Source organism: Ailuropoda melanoleuca, chromosome 2 (assembly GCF_002007445.2).
Source record: "Ailuropoda melanoleuca isolate Jingjing chromosome 2, ASM200744v2, whole genome shotgun sequence".
NCBI lineage: Eukaryota > Metazoa > Chordata > Mammalia > Carnivora > Ursidae > Ailuropoda > Ailuropoda melanoleuca.
Genome location: NC_048219.1, coordinates 165,702,851 through 165,710,741, shown reverse-complemented (window position 1 = coordinate 165,710,741; position 7,891 = coordinate 165,702,851). Strand labels below are relative to the sequence as shown.

At 42.6% G+C, this 7,891-nt stretch overlaps 1 protein-coding gene across 1 annotated transcript in view; it reads right to left on the bottom strand.

Annotated features, from left to right (window-relative positions):
• CFLAR (CASP8 and FADD like apoptosis regulator) overlaps positions 1–1,655 on the bottom strand; it is a 36,448-nt gene extending 34,793 nt beyond the window's left edge. The window contains exon 1 of the mRNA XM_034654946.1: positions 1,379–1,655. The gene's annotated coding sequence lies outside the window, so the exon portion shown is untranslated. The remainder of the gene's footprint in view (positions 1–1,378) is intronic.
• Between the last annotated feature and the right edge of the window lie 6,236 nt (positions 1,656–7,891).

Sequence of the window (7,891 nt, the reverse complement as noted above, 5' to 3'; positions counted from 1 at the left end):
TGTGTGTGTGTGTGTGTGTGTGTGTGTAGTAAAAATATCAAAACACACATAGTAACAATAAATGCTAAATTCAGAAAAGTGGTTTCCATTATAGGATGAACAGAATGTGACTAGATAAAAATGCACAGGGGAAATGACTGAATTTGTAACATTTTACTTTATAAGCTGAGAAATAGCTATACAGACATCAAAATAAATGAACCTTATACCACATTCTCTGACCACAGTACAATAAAATTAGAAAACAATAATAAACCAAAGGGGAACCCTGTAGGCTTTCTTTTTTTTTTCCTTAAGATTTTATTTATTTATTTAAGAGAGACAGAGAACACAAGTGGGGAGGGGCAGAGGGAGAGAGAGAAGCAGACTCCCCATTGAGCAGGAAGCCGGACATGGGGCTTGATCCCGGGGAGTCCAGGATCATGACCTGAGCCACTGACTGAGCCACCCAGGTGCCCCACCCCATAGGTTTTCAAACTAAGAAATTACTTTGTCTTCCACACCCAGCCTTTACCCGTTCAGTTAACACGTACTGTGTAAGGAAAATACAAGTGTGTGGGAGAAGAGGAGGAGAGGCAGAGCACGCCCTATGGAAACCATCTCACAGCATTCAAAATACTTTTACAGCTTCCTTCGTGTATATATAGACAAATATTAGAACAAGAAAGCCTAGACGCACCCCAAAGTTATCCTCCAAAAGAACATGTCAGATTTTATTTAACATGCTACAAAAACGGGGGAGAGGGGGTTAGGAGGGGGTGGCATGTAGAATGAGTTCTGTAGAAGTTCTGAGAAAAGATGGTGCACAGCACTTCCCAGCCCCTCCTCCACGGGTTGCCTAGCTCCACGCTCCACTCACCTCCTCAGAAGTCACTTGCTTCGCCTCCCTCTACTGAAGGACAAAAGGGTACTCCAAGCCCAACTCTTTTTCTTTCCAGTCCTCCTGACTGATCAATATTCTGCCAGTTTTGTTTCACTCTACTGTTTTAAGCAGTTCACCATCCCTTGTCAGACAAACTGGCATCTGGGTATGTTTTCTAAAATTTGTAAGAAATCCCCCTCTTCTTTCCTCCCCTCACTGGCAAATTCTAGTTTAGTAATTGTCTCCCCTTTCTTTTCCACACCCACACAAACTCTCCACTCTCTCTGCTTTAAATTGTCCCCAATCTTCACAAGCAAAGCAACTAAACCTAAGATCAGTTCTAGTTTCATTTCTCAAGTAGGAGTCATGGAACGGTTGCTACCTAACACCAAACAAAGCCGATGTCATCACTGTTAATATCCACAGACTGTCTAGTAGAAGGAGAGATGCCAGGTTCTAGAAACAGAAAGCAGTCCAGGTATTTTCAGTAGAAATACATTTAATATGGATGCTTACAAAACTGCAGCAAGGGCTGGATGAAAGGGTTCTTGCCTGGGCTTCTGAGAAAAGCTCCTATAGCACCCTGGAAGATCTTGTCTCAGCCAGGGCAGTGGAGAATCAGGGGGCCGTCACTGGGCGCGCTGGGCGCACCTGCGTGGAAGTGACCCAGAGATCAGAAAGCAGTCAACCAACCCACCTGCTTCCAACACCTCCAAAGCTGGTGACTGGACACCATAACACTGCTGGCCAAATCCCTACCTCACCACCATCATGGTTGCCAACAGAGAAACTAAGAAAAGCAGCCAGCTATGGGCCTCTACCTCACTTCTGTTTACAGATCTTACCTGAGTGCACCGAGTTGGCAGAATTTAGTTCCCATCCCAGCTGTAAAGGAGTCTAGGAAATGAAGTTTGTAACTTTCCATCCTCTAGACAGAGATGAGAACGGGTCCTGACCACCAGCTGACATTAGCTGCCACAGAAGGATCATCTAGGAGGACACCCACATCTTTGTGGTTCAATCCTGTGCAAGGACCCCAGTGCCCGACTCATCGTAGGCATGTCGTCAGTATTCTTTGAATGAATCAATGAATAAAAGGAGTTTCACAAGTTGCTACCACATAATGACCTCACTTCCTTTTTTCCCCAGACTAGACCTAGAGCACAGGGGAACTCTCTCTGACCAGCACCTCCGATTATCTTGCCCTTTGCCTCCTGCCCACCAGCTGTGCAACACTTTCGGTATATGACTGGTCCTGGCTTGCCAGGATTTTCCAGTCTTAGCAGTCGAAGTCCTGTGTGTGTTCTCAGGACGCTCCTCAGTCCCAGGAGTCTCAGGATGGCTGGCCACCCCAGCACCCCATCTTTGGATGGTGAGCCTCCTCCACTTTCATACGTTTAGAGTAGCAAGTCATGCTGAGGAGAGGGGCAAAGAGCACACCAAACGCTTGTGGCTTGTGAGCGGAGCTGGCCCCTTGTGGCTTTCAAGCTGAGCTGGCCCCTTACTGCTGCTCAGCGATTGCTTTTACAGGACCTTGGTCAGCTCCTTTCCCACATCTGCCTGACAGCTCCCAACTTCATGGCTTTCTTGTACCTTAACATCACCCGCTGGTGCTATTTCTCCTCGGTTGAACTTGACATTTATCAGGAGTAAGTTCCCACAATCTTCCACCTTCCCACTGTGGGGCCAGCACCTGCTGTTCCTCACCTTGCCAGGACCATCCACTTCCCTTGTGCCCTCGTCTCCATGAGCCCCTACAACTACTCTTTCATCAACCTCTCTACCTCCAGCTTATAAATATGTTCAAGTCTCTCCTCTCTTAAAAAAAGAAATAAAACGAAAATACCCTTAAGCCTGAGATCCCGAGGCCAACCACCCTTTCACTTTATTTCCCTTCACGTAAAGCTGGAATCTCATAAAGGAAGAGTCTGCACTCAGTGCCTCAACTCCTACAACTTCAATTCACTCAATATGCACCCTCCCTCTCACAGTACCCTTTACAAAATGACACTCCCTACGGAGCCATACTGGAACTGAGGCCAAAGAAAAATCTGTAAACTGATGCTGTGTCTATTTTAAATTTTGATATTTTGTTCATTGTGAATTTTTTGCATGAATGTCAATTTTTTCAAAATATTGTGCTAAAATATTATTTATCTTAATTATTGAGTTGAGAACCCCCCCCTTAAATGTTGTGCCTGAGGTGAGTGCCTCACTCTGCTCACCCTAGTGTCCCAGTCCTGCCGACAGTGCTCTTATAGGGGACTTGGTGACCTTGTGGTTACATCCAAGGTCAGTTGGAAGTTCTCTTTTACCTGGGCAGTCTATCCCATCTGATGCTGCTGATTAATCCCTACTGGAAATTCCTTTGGCTCACCTCACACCACTATATTCACGCAGTCTTTCCCTAACCTTCTCTGACTCCTCAGCACCCTCCTTCTGCACCTGTTCCTTAAATGAGGGTGTACCCTAGCATCTATCTCTTACCCAGACTTTTCTCCTGGCCTTTCTGTTTTTCCTGCCTATGGTCTCAACCTCTCCAAATCAATCTCCTATCAGAATGAACTTTCTGAAGTTCATGCTTGAACTAAGTTATTTTCTTAATTCAAACCTTCCAATGACTCCTCATCTCCCATTGCAGGTTCCAATTTTCTTTGCATTCAAGGACTCTTGTGGTCCAGCACCTGCCCTCATCCCTCATTAACAGACACTTTGCACATCTGGCTTCAACCTAATCTCAATACAGAGTTCTTTCCCATGCCTCTATGCCTTTGCCTGCACTACCTTTTCCCACTTACCTGTCCAGCAAAACTCTTCTCAGCTTTTAGGGCCAGCTGAAGCATCTCCTACTGTGTAAAGCTTTCCTGGGAAGAGCCCACACAGACTTGGCCAGCAACTTCTTTGTATCATCACAGTACAATGGACATAACTCCCAGGTACCTGGCATTGGCCCCAGCAGGTAACAGTAAAATGTGGTTAACTTAAGTCAGGTTTCTCAATCTTTCTCACAATGTCAAATTTGCCTCCAAACCATCTGGTATCCGAAGCACATGACATTCTCTGTTATCAGTAACACAGCCACCACCATGACTAGTTCCCATCATACCTTAATCTATCCAAAGACATACTGAATCCTCCATTCTTTGCACAACTTTTCTACCTGAAACGAAGTCACCGCATGAACAGGAAATCAAGCATGGCCACAGTATAAAAGCAAATATAACTTCCCAACAACACCACCAAACCGGACCAGTCATATACTGAAGGTGTTACAGAGTTGGTGGTCAGGAAGCAGCATGCAAAGCCGGAACTTTCAGGTGTCTGGAAATCCCCACTGAAACATGAACATCAGGTCCCTCAGAGAGTCACCCAGAGGACTCTAAAAAGATCAAGGAGAAGGGGTTACATGATCCTGGGCAAAAGAGGATGTGGCTATCTCACGGGAGTTGTGTGAAGTCATCCTGAACCTAAGAGAAGCCATCTTCTCCTCCACACACATACAGAATCGGTGGAGGTGGGCTGTGTGTTTAACAATTCAAGCAGCTAATATAATGAACCCATCTTTCCTCTTCCACCTGAGGCATTTTAAACCTAAGAGAGTGCATGAAGGGGCATTTTGCACAACACCCCCCCACACACACTGATATTTAAAATGAGGTTTATAAATAATAGATCTATAAATAGATCATCATGTGGTTCCTGATTTCTGGAACGCTGCAGATAATCTAGATGACCACATACCAAGCTTAGCCATAAACACTTCCCAATTTGAGAGGTTACTGACCATTATTATGCATCGGTAGCTAAAAATACACACTAAAACATTATTTGGCTTCACAAGACATGCATTTCAGTTATAGCAAATTGCCCACAAAAAATAGATAATCTTAATTATAAAATGACATAAAATTAGAAGATGTTTTTATAAAGTTTTTTAATGGGGTTCAGTCCCATGACTCTCGGGGAAGCTCCCACAAATGCAAGCATAACATTACCTCCAATCGCCTCTCTGTTGCATAACAGTTGCATAGAGGTTGCAGAAAATGAAAGAATGAAAGAACTACAGAAAGAGAAAGGATCTAGATGGAAAGGAGAGTATGAATCAATTAATTAGATACAAAAACATAAGCAGAATCACCAGGGTCAATAAGAAGTAAATCCATTCAATGCAATGGCCCACTCCATCTTTTTTTTTTAAGACTTTATTTATTTATTTATTTGAGAGAGAGAGTGAGAGAGCACAATCAGGGGGAGTGGTAGAGAGAGAGGAAGAAGCAGACTCCAGTCTGAGTAGGGAGCCTGACGCACGGCTTGATCCCGGACCCCAGGATCATGACCTGAGACGAAAGCAGATGCTCAACCAACTGAGCCACCCAGGAGCCCCATGGCCCATTCCATCTTAATCAAAGTTAAATTTCCATGAGGAGCAAATCTCTCCTACATAGCCCCGGTACCCAAGAGTATCTCCCCAAGAAGATCTAAGAGCTCTGCCCAACTCATAATTTAACTCATGACAAATAGATATCTCAATGTTCTCTGGACAGGGCTTTTGTATCCCACCTCCTTGTTCAAGCATTTCCCTCCCTTTGGAAAGCCCCTCCCCTCTTCACAGTCTCTGTCTTACTGAAAATTCTATCCCATCTTTCAAGGCTTCTCTTCCATAAGCTTGTCTTGATTCCTAAATCAGGTCATTTCCTGCTGCTTCGTAACACTTTTTTTACTCTCATCTGACATTTATTTAATTCTAGTTGGGTATCTACCATATGTGGTAAGGTCCTTGAGGATAGGTAGGTTCTCATTCATCTTTATTATGCTGTGGTGAACCCTGGCCAGGCCTGACAAGTTCACCCTCCCAAGAACAGACTGGTCATCGTTACGCAGCTCCAGCAGGCCCACGCATGTGTGATGCCTACTCATCCTTTAGCAATCTACAATGAACCAAGATGGAGCTGGTGTTGGCACAGATATCATACTTGGAACCTGGTTGTTAGATCCAGGAAACAGATTGTGAAAGGAAGGTTTTGCAAATATAAGAGATAACAATGCTATTGTTAACGAGTGGCTTACAGTGTGATTGTAAGAGGCCTGGTGAGCCTCCATGAAGGGCTTCCTAGGACCTGACAGGACGTCATCTTCAACAGGCAGAATACAATGTCTCTAGTCAAACTCAGCAGACATCCCCTGGCCTTTTAACAAAAGATCTATCTCACTCTGCCTTTAGCTAAAATTTTATCCTTTGCACTTAAAATAATTTCTAAAACTCTAAGATTAATGTGTCAAGATTTTCAACTTGACCAAACCTCCAGGCCGGTCCTCTGCATGTGGTATAATTCTCTCAGGCTGGCCTCAAAAGTGCCTAAATTTAAAGAATTATTTCCTCAAATAGGATATCATCAAAGTTACTAATTCCTTGTATGAGATGGTATAAGTTTAAGACACAACTAACTGTCCATGAGCTATCACTATATTCACTCATGTGATTAAGAAACAGTCACAGGACAGTATGAAGCATTTACTGCATTCACCAATTTACTCTGAGGCTTCAATTTCCTCCACAACAACAAAAAGCAACAGGCAAAGCTGAGTTTGAGCAAGATTCCAAATTTTAATGCTTCAGCAAAGCCTGGGTTCAGAGACCAGATCTTAGTTCCAAGTAGTGCAAAGGGGGGCTGTGACCTAGCCTCAGTTCTTTGTAGGTCATCTTTATCACCATGCAACCCCAATCAGGAAAACACACAACCCTTCTCAAGGTTTTCATCAGAGGAATCACAAAGGTCTCAAGAAACAACCCTATCTGTCCAAGGCATCGATTATGCCACACTAAAATAAAACATTTAGCAGACATTTATCTGCTCTGAAGCCCATCTATACAAGACTAGCTTGAATTAAACACTCAACCTAGCAGGTATATTTTGCTCAGTTCATACAATGGATTCTCCGAGGTTGGCCCATCAGGAGATAGTCCTGATCAAAATCATAAGCTGCACATGATACTGGAGATATAAAGCCTTGCAATTCTTTCTGTATAGCATTCTTTTTTCTAATTATAAAAGGCACTACTTGCATGCTATAGGAAAATCTGGAAAAGAAGAAAATAAAAATTCCCCATTTGCTTCAATCCCATCACTATCTCTGGTACCTATTTAACTATTCCCAGCTTCTGATCTCCTTCCTGCTCCCTCTTTCTAGGTTCTTTGACATTTCTGTTGACAATCCAGCTTCAAAGATTCCTTGACAATTCAGCTGAAAAAGATAGACTCAGTAAATGCAGGTGCTCAGTAAATGCTGAATGAAGGGTTTCACTTACTATTGATTTATTTTATTCAACTCTAAATCAAGCTTTGGTCATTCCTGCAAGGAATTTGGTTCATTCACCAGATAGTATCCAAGCAAGATGTCGTGTGCCTACTCTTTAAAACAAAATCATTGATTTTAAAAAACTATACTTTTTGAAAGCTTCGAGTAAAATCCAAAACCAAACGAAACAAAAAAGATTTGGTAAGTTAAAGGGAAGATCCAAAAAGAAGATTAAAAAAAAAAAAAAGCCCAAGAATTTGACAAGGAGATAAGGAAGCTTTGGTTCCCACTTGTAAAATCAGATGATAGACTGAAGCAATTAGCCTGAGGAATATTTTAAACCTTGTGGCAAGTAGATACAAGAGAAATTTTTAATTACACTGAAAAACTTAAGTATACAGATATTAACCTAAATAAAATGGGTTAATTTCTCCAGTTGAAGAGTTCCCTGCAGAAAACACAGACTATCTTGAATATATAAATGAATGTGGTATCACATGGGTAAAGGTTAGTTCTTAACCTTAAGTACTGAATTACCAAAGATGACAACCCAATGTATAGAATAAGAGGAAAACAATGAAGAAGCTGATTGTCTGTTTTGCACAAACACTTAAATGGCCAAATAAAGACAAAGTGGCTAAAAGCAGAAACCATCAGAGAAAAGCAGCAGTTTTATCTGGAAAGAAAATGTTAAAAATGTGTGTGTGTGTGTGTGTGTGTGTGTGTGTGTGT